This window comes from Vidua chalybeata, chromosome 17 (genome assembly GCF_026979565.1).
Source record: "Vidua chalybeata isolate OUT-0048 chromosome 17, bVidCha1 merged haplotype, whole genome shotgun sequence".
In the NCBI taxonomy this organism is placed as follows: Eukaryota; Metazoa; Chordata; class Aves; order Passeriformes; family Viduidae; genus Vidua; species Vidua chalybeata.
The window spans coordinates 913,198-928,591 of NC_071546.1; the positions used below are offsets into that span (position 1 = coordinate 913,198).

The 15,394-nt window shown below is 51.5% G+C and overlaps 1 protein-coding gene across 8 annotated transcripts in view; it reads right to left on the bottom strand.

Moving 5' to 3' along the window:
* The window catches only part of CHD6 (chromodomain helicase DNA binding protein 6), a 92,240-nt gene extending 78,625 nt beyond the window's left edge, over window positions 1-13,615 (bottom strand). For all 8 annotated transcript variants that reach the window (XM_053958178.1, XM_053958174.1, XM_053958177.1 and 5 more), the window contains exon 1: window positions 12,863-13,615. The gene's annotated coding sequence lies outside the window, so the exon portion shown is untranslated. The remainder of the gene's footprint in view (window positions 1-12,862) is intronic.
* Between the last annotated feature and the right edge of the window lie 1,779 nt (window positions 13,616-15,394).

Here is a 15,394-nt window from a genome sequence, read left to right on the forward strand (position 1 = left end):
CTGCCTGCAAAACACTAGAGGCAGGGCTAGGGGAGGGGCGCAAGAGTGACACTTCTCTCCCTGGCTCCTCCCCAACAGCTCTCTGCAAGTTGAATTAGGGAGGGCTACATGGTCCAGCAAAGCCTCCTCCAGGAGGCAAAACAGGAACCCAGCTTGGCTGCTCCTCCACAGCACACTCCATCACCCGAGAGCATCTCTGCAGGATATTCTCTGAAGGAGGTACCCAGTCCCCATCAGCAGCTACCTGTCTGCAGGCTGTCACGCAAGCAGCCTGGCAGAGCACAGCTCTCTCCCTACAGCCTGCTGCAGCAGGATTTGTTTATGTGTCTGCAGCTGCTCTGTGCCTTCGCCATGGGAATCCAGGCTGAAGCTCCATCCGTGCCGAGCAAGAAGCAGCCTCACTGCACAGCCTCTGCGCAGCCTGGCAGGCACAGGGCTGCGGGGGGCACAAGCCCCTGGAAACAGGCCCGCTGGAGCGGCAAGCCACATTCCCAGCCTCCGCAGTGCCTCCCCCACATCCTGCCTCCAGCCTTCCACTGGGGGTAGAGAATGCCAATCTCGGGTTGTAATTTTTCCAAGTTAAAAATAACCCAGTAGTTTAGCAAAAGAGAAGCAGCAGCGATGCAGGGGGCTGTGGAGTCTGCAAGCTCACTGCGAGGCAGCACAGTATACATTCTCCTTCCAAAACAGAGGCTGTGGAGAAGCAGCTTCCCAGCTCTGCTCATACAGCTACAGAAAACAAGACTCTCTCAGCAACCCATCAGGAGAGGCTTCACCAAGCGGTCTTCATTTCAGAGCTGCCATAACACTCCATGGCACCATGGGGGAAGAGGGCACAGGCCCCACACTCCTGGGCAGGACACACAGTAGGATGAAGGAAAAAAGGGGGAAAAGGAGAGAACATAGAGGTCCAAATAACCCAAAGTAAGGGAGCAAACACGCATCAGGCAGGTACACATTTCCAGGACAGGCAGAGCATCACACCAACAGCCAGCCCCAAGGGACACAGCCGTGCTGCAAGAATTTTTCTGTTCTCAAAATATTCTAATTTTTAAAAAGGAAGGTGGGGGGCAATGAACTGCCTTCTCTGTGGGGCCAGGGGAGACCAGAGATCTGCTGATAAGGACACCAAAAGCACATGGCAAACCTGCAGTACCTTCCCAAGACACCCAACTCTGCCACAGGCGAACAGGCAACAAGACTTTGACAGGCAGGCAATAAATCACCACAACCTCCTTGCCACTTGCTCCCTTGGAAAAAGAATATGGAGATGCTGCACAGTATTCTCCTCCAAAAAGCCTGTTCAACACCAACACTCTGCTCCTAAGCTCTCAGCCCTACAGCAACAGCCACATCAGAGACCCTGGGGAGACACCTGGGCTCGTGCCATTGCTGTCCACAGAGGATGCTCTGTTGGCACCCAACAAGCAAGAGTGCACACGCAGGCTGGATACAGCCCCCGGTAATGCAGCTTCAGTCAGCTGTATTTCGTGACTCCCATGACAAGCTCACGTGGCAGAACCAGCAACAGCTCCTTTTTGGAGGGTTTTCAAATGCAGCTTCTAACCCAAGACCATAACCACAATGACCTTCAGCAGCTACATAGTGCCATGGGGCTGAGCACCGAGGGCCCACTCAAGAGTCCAGCGAACACAGCAGTGAGTAGGGACAAACAGCACAAGGGAAGAGAAAGCAGCAGAACAGCTAAAATCCCTTCAGTTTTTTCAATGAAGGTACGTCATTAACACAAAGCCATGCCTGGCCATTCGACATGCACACAAAGAGAAGCACTCCAGCTTGCTGCTAGAGAGAGGGAAACCACATTTGAGCTCGCTATAAAATGTATTTCCTTCATCACCTTAATGAATAGCCCAAAATGAGGGGACACACTACCCCCAAGTGGCACAGGCCTTGCAAAGTGGCTGTAGGCAGAGTGGGGATACACCCAGTGTCAGCTGTACCCCCTTCCCCTTCATGGGGATGCACCCAGCATCAGCTGTGTGCTCTTTCCCACGTCATCATCCTGCTACCCTGGTATGCAGGACTGAGACGGGCTTCTCAAACCTACAATGTCTGTTGCCTTCTGATCTGCTGGCCAAGAGTCCGACTCCAAACAGTTTGCTCGTAAGCCTCAGGCAGCGTATTTTAATCCTCAACATCAGCAAGGCAAAAAAAAAAACAGAGGAAAACCAAACCAAATCACTACAATGCAGTACCTACACAGTCAAGAGAGGAAGGAGACAGGCCAAGCTTGCCCAGACTCGTAGCCGGCACCCAGCAGGCTGGACTCCCACAGGGACAGGAACTTGACCACCCTCAGTGCCAAGAGGCACGATTTCATGGGCATCTGGTGTACAAGAACATGTTCAGCGCTCCTGCACACACAGGGGTCCACAGTGGCTCCCTGCAGAGCAGTATCCAACCAGCACGACTCATGTGCCTTGTAAAGAGCATCCCCAGCTCAAGCTCCAGACACATCAGCAAAGCCCATTGCACGTCACTGATGTAGCACTCTCCAGACCTCTGCTACCTATTAAACACAAACATGCTCCAGTGTGGCATTCAATCCAGGTCGCCATACAGCTCAAATTAACTGCCCTGTCTGCCAAATCTTAACAAGCCATTCCTCCATCACCAGTGCCAAATTTTCGTTCCAGTTTATTCACCAGCCCCAGCTGCCGACCAACAAGCCAACAAGAAAGGACATGAGTGGAGTGTCCAGGGAACAGACAGTGACAGTGGCCATGAAGCCTTTCCACTTCTTCCATCACACTCCCAGCACCTAATTTCCTACTTTAAAATAAGAAAAATGCAATATCTGTATCCACATGCTACAGGAGTCCCGAGCTCCAGAAGCCAGTAAAGCCTATGGCCAAGTGTCACTTCCACAGCATCCTGCAGAACTCTCCCACCTCTCTGACACCCTGCTGCAGGCCAGAGGCAGCCAGCTCACAACCCCTCTCCTGGCCTGTGGGAGTCAGGAGCTCATTGCTCACAGCAGCTCAACACAGTGGCATAACCAGCTTGCTGGCAACCAGAAAGATGCCTGGTGGGTATGGAGATGGACAGTCCACCTAATCTGCTCCTTCACAAGGCAGAGAGCCTTGCATGCCATGGTAGGTGTCTTCAGCTGCCAAGGAGGCTGTGGAAAGCCTCTGGTCAGAGTGACAACACAACCCTAGCTACATTTTAGATGGAAATAGGCAAAGAAGCTCTGAGGACACACTCTCAGTGCTGGAAGCAGACTCTCTTCCCTGAAGTGCCTGGCTGTTACCCCTGGGTAGAGAGAGAATTGTAGGCTTAGCTCCTGCTGGCTTCCTGGACCAGCAGTCATGAGGAGCCAGATTTCCCAGTAGTGTAAGAAAAAAGTCTCTGATGAATTACTGGGCTCAAGGGAGAACAGGGGTTACTTGCATCAGGGCAAAACATCCAGCTGCTCTCCAGCTACCAGGAGGGATATAGAGGTTTCAGCAAAAACCAGTGACCTGTGCACTGTGCACATTTTCCTGCTGCCTTTTACATCTCACACACAAGTGCTCAAAGCTTCACTTAGCTGTCCAAGTCCATCTCCAAGGTCACTGTCCCTACAAAGAAGCCACCAGGCACATAATTTAACCTTTATTAGTAAGAAAGGTATACAAAAGCCAGCCCAACCAGTAGGCCTTGACAGCTAGCCAATTCAAAGAACATTTTATAAGGTTTGAGAGCTTTACACCAAACACATACTATCCCAAAGCAGATGGCCAAAAAATTGCATTCTTGAAAGTATAGATCTTCTCCTCTTGCTGTTGTTAACATCCTGCACAGCAAACTCCAGCTGTCAGAAAACAGCTTTACCACACTGCAAACAGCTCCTCAGAGGCAATGATAACCCTTTGTGCCTCTATTTTCTAATGTAGAATGGAGACCAAAAAATCAACATTGAGATAGGGCTACTGAGAAGGTGAAACAAACACAATGCACCTCAAGACTTGGCTGTAGACACATATGAAGGACACATCTGACACCCTGAGCAGATTTTGTGCTAAGAAGGCACAGCAACACTGGCCACAGCTCCACATAGTGATGGAGACCCCACTGCAGAGTCCAATCATGCTGAAAATCATTTCTTCAGAATTTCTGTCAGTCTGCTCCAATTGAAGCTCCCTGCCACAGACCTCCATAGTGGATAACTCTTACCCCTGCCAGTCATTCACCTGATATCCCCACATCCCTGTTTGCTCCTGTTATCTGCTGACTAAGGTATTCCCCATTGTTCTCCTGCTATAACCACAGTAGAGAAAAAAGGTGAAAGAAAAAGTTGGTGCCCTCCTGCTTCATCTAATGAGTAGCCCACAGGAATGTGCCCAAGGAAACACATCCAAGGAACTGAATGAAACATGGCCAAGTCACCGGCAGCTGGGCCACAGGAACAGAGTTAGCATTTTAAACATTTCCAGGCACTCACAACAAGATGGACATCTCTGCTTTGCCAAATGCCTTGTCTGTGCACAGGTGGCAGAGTGGCAAGGGGTGTGCAGTGCCTGAAGGGAGCTCAGGGCCAGCCTTGCTTTGCCTACCATGGCCACATCTCAGACCACAGCTTATGAGCACAGGCCTTGAAGGCTGATCCCAAGGTACATCTTAGTGTGTGAAAAGTGAACAGCTCTTCTTTGGGCCAAGCAGCATTGCATCCTGTACCTAGGGATGTCAAAAAACAGGTAATAAAGGAAGCTCAGCTTGGTCTGTGCTCTCACACACAGTGAAGGCTGGGGGGGCATAGAAGGGATCTCCAGGAGCAGAAGGACATTTTGCTACACTGCTCACTCTCCAAGCACAGGACAGCTCCAACACCAGCTTACAGAGGCCTCTTGACTGATGCTGCCCTGTTGGAGAAGAGATCCTGCACCAACACAGGCTGTACCTGTCCTGCTAGCGTTGCAAACCCAGGCCACCCGCTCCAGGGCAGGCCAGAAAGGCTGGCTGGCAGACCCCTGCCTGCAGCAAGGCCAGGTACTGGGGGAGCTAAGCTGTTCCTCAGCACCCAGAAAGATAACATCCTAAATAGTCATGGTCTGAGAGTTTTTGTATGCTGTAGGAAGGTCCCACAGCTCATGGCATCTGTTCTGCCTGTACATCCTAACAAAATCTAGCAAAACTCATTCCAAAATAGCAACTGCTGTTGTCCAGGCCTGAGAAGGTACTTTGAGAGAACAGTCTCCAGAGTTCAGAGGCCATCTGTAATGAGACGTTAATCTCAATCATCTCTGTTTCCTTGCATTTGTCTTTTACACCATCCCAAGAAAGACTAAAGTATGGGAGGCTGAGAGCAGTGCCAAAGAGAAATTCTTCTATTTCTCTTGTGCAAATGCTTGGGGTTCAGTGATGCCAGCTCCTCAGCTATAGACAATGCTTTAATACACTTGGCTAGCCTTCTTAAAATGTAAGCACACAAAGGCCTGCCCAGACACACTGCAAGTAAAATGCTACCAAAAGCACACATGGAGAGGTAGCCCCTTCTTGCCTCAGCTCATAAAGCCCTTTAGTCAGAGACCAGCTCAGGGAAGAGAGCATCAGCCTTGACAGGCTGGAAAGCCACAGCTGCATGAGTGGGGAATGCACAGGCAGGAAGGGTTCCTGCCAGAGGATGCCAAGCCACTGTCACTAACACTGGCTGCAAAGTCCCACCTTTGCAGAGTCCCTGTTTCCAAACAGAATTGGAAACCCAGGGCACACCAAGCTTCTTCCAATAGCACATAGGCAGAGCTGCTGTGGATCTCTCCTGGACTCAAGCTGCATTCATTCAGGGCACAGATACAGAAGATGCCCTGGACACTCCTGGCCAACCAGCACCATCGTCATGGGGTCCAGCCAGCCAGTGGGCAAGCACATGGCATCAGCTGCATCAAGCCACCAAGAAACTCTTGTCCCTGTTTGCCTGGCAGGTCTGTAGACATCAGTCTCCTCTGACATGTAGGAACGTGGAAGACAGGTAAGCAAACCCTGAACAGAGCAGAACACAGTTCCCACAGACCCATGTCCTAGCCCAGTCTTACTGCATGTACCTGTCCAAAGTCCAAACCAAGATGGTTTCCATATCTTCTCTCCCTCTGTACTTGGATAAGTCACTCATATTCTGAACCCTTCCTTCAGCCAGCATCTCTGGAGGAACAATCATGCAACAAGGTCCAGAAACCCATTTCTGCTCTGTGTCTGTCTCCCTCATCCAGCTAAGGGGGACAGAAAGAGCAGGAAATAGAGCTGGATCCAGGAACGGGTTTAAGAATATTGTCCTCAAGCCCTAATGCCATGCTCCACTTAGCAGAGCAGCCAATGGAGAGTCTGTGTAGAAACTGGAGAGCAGTATCTGCAGATAACCACATTTCCACACAGCATGCCCTGTCAGATGTGGGCACAGCTGTACCTATTCAAACACATAGGTCCTACAACCTGCAGTCACACTTCAATTCACCTGAATTGAAATTACAACTACCAAAGCCTCAAGGAGCCTCTGCCACAGTGACACAGTCCTTCCTTTGCCTTTGGGATTCAGGACCCTGGTCCTCACACTCAAAGCACAGTCTGGGACTGGCCTAACTCCAAACCAGCAATTTTATTCTCTGATAGAAACTCTCATCCTCCAGAGGAAGGAGGTAGAGAAGTCACTGTGACTGGCCCACAAATCTGCAATCACAAACCTCAGCACCTTCACAGAAAGCACAAGCCTTGCTTCAGCAGCCTCCCCGCAACATCACTGCGCCACAAACAGAGCACAGTCTCTGCTGTCTGCGGTGGAGGAGAGAAACCTGCTTTTATGTATGCACCAAAGTGCATGCCGGGAAAGGCTCAGATACTCTGGTGAGGGGCACCCTGCAGGCACTGAGAAAGATCACCGAGAAACAGGGCTTTGCTTGCCCTAAAGCAACAAACAGAGAAGCATACAAATAGGAGTAATAGGCTGTGCATTCACACACCCCACTGCACTCCTTCCAAGGCTAAGCAAGCACAGTGTACAGCAAGGATGCACCAGGCATTTAATTTAATCATCAAAAATGGCTCTTTTCGGATCCTCAATTAACAGACATCAGACACTTAAACTTCATTTTATCTAAAGTATATTCTAAGTTCAGTCAAAGCATATGAAAGACTGAGTGCTCTGTGCACTAAGACCTGGAGAACTCAGGGCAGTGGCTCACATAAAAATAGCAGCTTTCACAGCACATCTATAGCAAAGCATTAATGTTTATTCTTGTATCTAGGAGTAATTTTAATTCTGCCTCAATGCACATATGTAACAAGGCATTAATGTTTCTTAAAGAACCAATATTTCACTTACCTATACACCAAAGAAGTGGAGCTCCCCTGCAACTTTGCAGCACCCTTGTTCCTGCATGTAGCTAATTGTTAGTGCTGGAATTCACCTTCCAAGGCAGCCATACAGTCTAAGCTGAGGTGCAAAATTAAACTATGTCCACAAAACGAATACCTATTTCCACTGCAGTAGAGAGGGAGCACAGCTCCCAGCAGTGGTTGCTCACAGGGATGGCCTGGTAGTTAAAGTTCCTCAATTAGCTAAAGTCCTGCTTCTGCCTTCAAAGAAATGTAAATTAAGTATCTCCTGGGGGAAGAGGTGAGGGTCTTACATCCCAGGGGGTTTTACCACTAAAGGTAATAAGTTCTTTCCTCACACAGGCCTGCTGACCAGCCGCAGGGACACAGCTTCCCCCAGCCTCCCTCACCAGGCTTTTGGCTGGGGTCCCCCACACATGCCCATTGCCCTTCCCATCTATTTTCCTGTGCCAGAGCTCCCAGACTGTAATTCAAACAAGTAATTTAGGACCACATGAGACAATGAATGAAACAACTTTGCCCATCCACTGCCTACCTGTCCTTCCCTTGCAACAGGCATGTTAACAGAACATGCAGCCAGCTCAGGGGCCTAGAGTAACACTAGCCTGACCCCTGATACAGTCTCCTACTCTAATGCAAAGCAGGGCTCTATAGATCCCACACTTTTGTAGAAACACTTAGAAAATGCTCTGAAAATTGACACTGCCAAGCATAACTTTTCCCTGCTTTCAACACAGTCACACCAAAAGGAAACAATGAATTACCTGCATTTCAACCCAGACTTCCTTTCACAACTGAGCAAAATGGCAGAGAGAACCAGACAAGTGCCCAAAAGCTTCAGCAGAAGAGATCTAAACTTAATCTTACCAGGAGAAACACAAACAAAAAAATTGCCAAACACCACAGTAAAACAAACCACCCCAAAACAACCAGCATAAAGTTTTGGAAAAGGTGAGCCCGCAGAAGGCATGCTGTACCTCAGAGGGGCAGACATTCATAATATCATGAAGCAGCATCCCTCAAGGGGAAACCAGGGCTGGAAAATATGATGGGCACCCCACAGCCAAGCCAACATCTCACCCTCACAGTAACACCTGCACTCCCTGAACCGTACTCAACACACCTCTGCACATTTCCAGCACCCACAATACAAAAAGCTAAGAGGGACTAGGACTTGGTTCCTATGCTTATCATTTTCTTTTTTGGACTGAAAGAGTGTTTTGCTCCTGTTAGAGCAAGATTTATACCTGCTACAGGCTGAGAATACCTTGGAGACAGCAGGCTGCAGTACTGAAACAGCATGTACCCCTTCACCTCAAGGCAGTATTTCCTCCACTTTGAGAGAATTTGAGAGAGAGGAGAGAATTTCTCCTTTGAGAGAAGGTCCTCACACAAAGGATGTGTCAAAAGCTGCGGTGACCTCCACCTGGTGCTAACACAACCTAGCACTTCTCTAGGCACTGGGCCTAAGGGCAGCACAGAGCAGGAGCTCTATACTCAGGCACAAATTCTCCCAGCTTTTAGCTGACTTCCAAAACAGCCAGTTGTGCTCAGGCATTCCCTAGAGCACAGTCATAACCTTTCCCCAGATATCTGCCAGGGACTGGTCTTAAATATTAAAGCCCAGCCACAGGGTCTCAGGTATACTCTAATTCTTCGGCTGAACACATCCAACATAACAATGCTAAAAATTATTAGCCACATATTGGTGGATTGCTAGGCTGCATCCCAGATTTTCCCATATAAGGGAAAGTTGAAGGCATTGTCCTATCACACGGAAAACATATTACACCAGCCTGAGATATTATGAACAAAATCAGTGTCTCCTCGTGTCACAAGCTGACATGCAGAAAAACACATTTTTTCCCTTTTTGCTGCCAGATTGGTCAGCTTTCCCCAGCTCTGTTATTTCACCAGGGGCTGGTGCCCGATGATCACTGGAGGCTGAGACAGGCACTGCCCAGTGTGGCACTCACAGTAGGTGCCGCACAGGGCACGGCACTTCCTTAGAGGATTTTGGTCCCACCACCACCACGCTTGGCAACACGGGCACTGACACGTTTCCCACACTCAAGGGCAATCCTGTTTCCACAGATTTTTAGGGTGCTGAGAACCCACCACACAAACCCTACATGTCATTAACACTCTGCCACAGCAAACATTGCTGCCCCATTGCATACAGGCCCTCCATCCTGACCATCTTCTCTCCTCTTGACAGCGCTTGTTGGCCTCCAACAACCACTCTGCCTCTGCTTTCACAGACCAGGGAGGACCACCAACACCAGAGGCTGACTCCACTGTCCCAAGCAGGAAAGTGGGGATGAGCAAGGAGAAATGCATTCACTGCTACTTGCAGGAGCAATGAAAAAAGCCCTCTCAAGTGTCCCAAGGCCCAGTGAGGCATCCAACCACTGAGCTTGACAATGTCTCTTTAAGACACCCTCAGAGCAGCCTCCCTATGCATGCCTGCTTTCCAGACCCAACACAGGAGTCTGCATTCCCGCACCAAGCACTACTCTCAGCACAAGGCTGATCAGCTCTTCCCCCTTAGTGAGGGTAAGCTTCTCCTGCAAACTGATGAGGATATCAGCTCTTATCTGCACAAAGCCCAGACAGGGCAGGACACCACAGCAAAACAAAAAGGCCCACTCTGGCAGCTTCTCAAAAAACAAGTATCACAAAGTCACCCAGCTCACAAAAAACCAAGTTCACGTGCTTGTACAAAGCCCTCTTGAAATAACACTACAGTGAAACTCTTTTATATTATCCACCTGTAGAAGTTTATGAGTTTGGAGAAACTCTTGATAAAATATTAGACATCACTCAAGGAAGACTAGATCTTAAAAATTATTGTGATTGCACTTCTGGGGTGGAGAGAGGGGGCAGAGATTTACTTCCAGCTGAAGAAATGCAATAAAAAGCAGTCAGGAAAACTAGACACTCCTCTGAGAGCCTCATCCAGCAAGCCAGTAGAAATCAACAGACCCCAAAAAGACCCACAGCACTGACCCCTGGGTCTAACATTGGAACCCCTAGGGCCAGCTGCTCAAAGACAAGCAGCACAGTCCTCTAAGGCCAGCATGCAGGAAAATGGAGGAAGAGGTAAACTCAGGCCACTAAAGAGGCATTTACTACTGAACTAGACAGCAGCACTCAGAACACAGTAACAAGGCCCCTGACACCACCTTCCATTAGAGATGTGCATTATTCACAGCTACAGCATGGATAAAAACTGCAAGAGCTGCCTTAGTGTCAGATTCACACAGGGTACCCATATTGGCCTACAGCAAGGGGCTGCAACTGCCTCCTCAGGGACAGGGCAGCCTGTGTTTCTGCTGGAAAGAATGAGAATAAAGGAGCAGGCAGGAATAAACAGCCATGGCTGCAGGGTGGGCTTCAAACTTCATCAAAGTGTAAACAAACCAAGATCACTCATTCTCAAAGTCTTCTCCTTGACTTCAGCTTTTGTTTGAAGAATAAAAACGTGTACTTTTAACTCTGCTGCTCAAGGCACGCACATACATTTTGACAGGATCCAGCTCTCCTAGTTACTGTGTTTTTCAGCTTGAAGCACTTGAGGGGCAACATTCAGTGAGCTTCACCCCACTGCTGTCATGCTGCCCATCTCTGCAGTGAAGGCAGTCCAGCACGCCTGAAGGACCTGCAAGAGCAGGTAGCTGTATCAATTCAGAGACACGGGCTGAATTAGCATTCCCAAAAACAAATTTCTACTTTGTAGTGGAAAAGGAAGCAATTTTCAGGAAAGAAATCCAGGAGCAGACCTAAACCAAAACCAACCCAGCTCAAGGCCAAAGGCCTTGGGAGAGAAACAACCTATTTACTCCAAGAAGATTGCTGTTATTGCTTCATACTTCAACAGTTTGACCAATTTCTCTGTAAAGGAGCACAGCAGAGCTCTTGCATGAAGGAGGTAAACAAGAGACAAGGAGAGGAAAGACAGCACCTCTTCCTATACCATCCCCTGAATAGGGCCCAAAAGCAACAGCAACACTTCACAGCAGAGAAAACACTCTCTGAGTTCTCAGTGTTTCTTCTCCTCCAGCAACACTCTAATCCAACCAACTACAAGAACTTAAACAAGTACTCTGCAAATGAAGGGGCCAGGGATAAACATCTAACAAGACAACAGCATCTTTCTGCTCCCCAGGAGCCCCTGCCAGGGAGGCCAGTGCCAGCTGAGGGGTGCTGGAGGCTTCTGCCCAGTCCCATCGGGCACTACACAAGCACATCTCCATCCGCCTCCCCTCATTCTCCAACACCAACAACATTTGCTGCATTTCCTGAGCAGGACATAAACAAGAAAAATGACTGGGCTTTTGGCTAGAAGCATCCCGATTCCCTGAAGAAACAAAGCAAGCATTTGTAATAGCAAAATTACCAAAATATTCTACCATATCAAAGGTCAGCAAAAGACCAGGCAGAACCAGCTCGGCGTGTGCTGAGGCAGCCTGCCTGGACCCGCGGTCCCCGACTTCACTGCAAGTTCAGTGTACTTGTCAGCAAGCAAATTGATAAGCAAAGGGAGACCCACTCTCAGGCGGGTGCACGCCTGCAGCACCAACCCGAGCTGACGATTTTGCTTCCTCCTCCTGTATTTGCGTGCGTGTCTCTCACAGCCTTCATCCTACAAACCTCATTGATCAAAGCTAAAATCCATCTCTATCACCAGTGAACGCCACAGGTGAGAACACGGGAACCCCACGGCGCGGCCACCGACACGCAGCGGGCGCGATGACTGCAGCGAGACGCGGCTCCACTGTGACTGCGATGCCTCTGTTGTGACATGGCTGCGATGTCACAACTGATCCGCGTCTGCTCCGCGCGTAGCGGGACGGAACCGCGCTGACAGGGACGAGCCCGTGATCCGGCGCGGTGGGAGAGGCCCTTCCACCGCATCCCCCCGCGCCCTGGCTCGGCGGGGCCAGGCAGCGGGCGACCCGTACCCTGGGGCCTCCAACGCGCAAAGGGACCCGCTTCCCCCCGACCGCCAAGTTTAAAGACTTAATTATTGATATTCTTGAGCACCGCAGCCGAGATGCCAGAGGAGAACTGTGCCCCGCAGGCGGGCTCCGGCACCCCGCACCCGGGGGGGGGGGGGGGGGGGGCGCTTCCCCCTCCCCGGCCGGGAGGAGCCTCGGCGCAGCACCGTGGGGAGCCCGCCCCGCCTCCGCCCCCGGCCCCGCACGCCCCGGGACCCGCCGCCGCTGCCGGGGGCGCCCGGCCCAACGCTGCCGGCCCAGAGCCGGCGAGGCCCGGTCGGGGGCGAAAGGCAAGGCCGGCGAGACGGACCGCGGCCCGGGGGGCGGGGGAGGGCGGCGCGGAGGGACCCGGGGGCACCGCCGCCCCTCCCCGCGGCCGGAGCCATGACAGGGCCGGCGGCCGCCCCGGCCCCCGCCCGCCCCGCGGCCCGGGCCGCCGCCGCCGCGTTCATTCATAGCACCGCCCTGGCGCAGCCCCACCGCCGCCCCGGCCCCGCCAGGCGAGTGAACCCAAAGTTCGGGGCAGAACTTACCCAAAATGGCTCCGCAGCCGCCCCAACACAAACAGCTTTTATTTGGTGAAGTTTAGCCCAGCACCCAGCAAGGACACCCTAACCTCGCTCGGGCCCGCCCCCGCAGCGCGCCCATTGGCTGCCCAGAGCCGCGCGCCGCAGCCCATTGGCGGGCCGGCCCGTCAGCCGCGCGGCGCTCGCGCCAAGCTTGGCTGCAGCGCGCCCGCCGCTCGCTCCATTGTGCTCCTGTTTGCACCGATGAGAGCGCGGCGCTGATTGGCCGCGCCACCGCCCCCACGCGCCGCCGCCCCGCCCTAGTGTTCCACGTCCGCGCCCGCCGAGCGGTGCCCGGATGTGAACGGGACCCGAGCCCCGCCCCGCGACCCGCCCGTGCCGCCGTGACCCGCTCCGCCCCGCCCGGCCCTGCTGTGCAGCTGCGTCTGCCTCGTGCCCGCTCCGCGCTCTCTGCAGGCGCTGCCATCCAGGCCCGCCGAAATCCTCGAGGTGCGAAGCGCCCGCGGGCGGCCCAGTATGGAAGAATAGCGCGGGAGCGGCCTCGGAGGCCGCAGGCCCAGAAGGAGGGAATGCCGCTCCCCAGAGGGGTGCTCCAGGAGATGGGCTGGGAGCAGGCTCAGGGCTTGGGCTGGGTGACCCACCTCTCCGTGGAGAAACCTGGCATGGAGCAACTGGCGAGGTTTGGGTCCAGCACGAGTTAATGGTGAGCCAAGCCCGCTGAGGTGGGTTTTCTATAGGAATTCCTCACAACCAGACTTCCTTGGGATGCCTGCTCCTGGTCACACAGTGTTGAGGGCTTTGTGCAGTAGCCACAGTCCCTCCTCCACGTCAGCACCCTGCAGCTGGACCAGCAGCACTCTCACTTTGGTGGCCAGCAGTGCCATGCTTGCTGTTCTGTCTGGGAAGGTAGGAAAGCTGGGGAAGAGGAGCAGGGCTGGCTCCATCCTCCCTGCTGATGCAGAGGTGCTGTGGCACCAAAAGAAACACTACTGAAGATAATTAGCTCTGCTGAGACTCAGACTGATGAACTGAGTACAGGGGAGTCCTTATGCAGCCATACTGCTTGCCTGGCCTCGGGAAGCGGCACAGCCCTGTGCTGAAGTCCTGGACTGTTCAACACCAGCTGGCACTGATGTCCTGTGCTGTCTGGCTAGCATGTTCCCTCTATGCTTCCCGGCTTTCCCCAGATGCTCTCCCCAGAGCTGTAGAGCTCTTCCACTGGTCATTGAGATCTACTGGGCAATACCACTGGGCAGTGCTGGTGTCTTCTGCATGCATCTGTCACTGCACACTTGTAGATTAAAGACAGCCAAAGGACATGGCTCCATCACAAAGTTACATTCACCCCATTCCTGGGCTCCTCCATGTCCCCCACACCAGTATACTGTGTTCTTCCCAGGGAAGCAGGTCTTCCTTCTCCACATCATTCCTCTTTATCGTTTCTTGCTTCCTTCAGCCCACATCTCCACCCTCCATCCTTTCTCCTCCCTCAGTCTGCCTCCTTGCCCATGGATGGTACTGGTGGACACTCCTGTGATCTCACATGTTAAAATTCTTTATGCTTATAGAGGGCCAGCACATGTGAAATATTCCACTCCAGTGCCTTCCCCTTTCCTTAGTCCTGCCTGCTCCTTCTCTAGCCACCAGTCTTGCCTATACCTGATGTGTTCATCCTGCACCAGGCAACCTTTGGCAAATCAGCATCATCCTGTGCTGTATCGCTCTATCTCCAGAGCAGCACTTCAGCTCAGAGCGAAGAATGCCTGTTAATGTGGAATTAATTAGTGCTTTATGACCAGGGAACCAAAACCCCTTATTCACTGATCAACCACTTTTTGCTCAGTTGGTCTTAAAAGGAGTGGCTCATTGTACAAGTAAAAGGGGCTGGCTGGAGGTTAGGAACCAATAAAGCAAGGCACAAACAAATTCTCCACCTTGTTGGTGTCCATCACTGATGTCTCTCTTGGCTTCTCAATTTTGTGGGTTCCAATACTGGACAAAAAAAAAAAAAAAAAAAAGAATGCATGGTTTTATAACAGAAACTCATCTGCCAGCTCAGTCTTAATCCAGGCCACATCTATTTATTATTTACAGAGTGAGATTGCTGTGTTTTGGACAAGGTGATTTAGAGAACTCTTCCAGAGTCAGTAATTCATTGTGCTTGCAACCCCCAAACAGGACTAAGGAGCCCCAGTCTGTGGCCTTTCCCACCTGATCCCCTCACAAAGCCAGCATGAGCTTTGTTTCTGAGTGACCTCAGCATCCTTTGATGCCAGCACTAGACCCTCCCTCAGCCTCTCTGGAGAACAAGATTAAATCCTGAGTTTCACTGTTTCCAAATCCCCCTGGGCTCAGGTTGTAACCCCTGAGAGTGCAGCTGAGCAGAGCTGGGTCAGGCATTACCTGGAATGCAGCATTGCTGCCAGCACCCATCATTGTAGACAGTCTTTGGGATAACTCTCTTCTGATTTGAGGAAATAAAAATAATAGTAGTAGTAGTAGTAGTAGTAGCAGTGGTAATAATCTGACATTTTATCA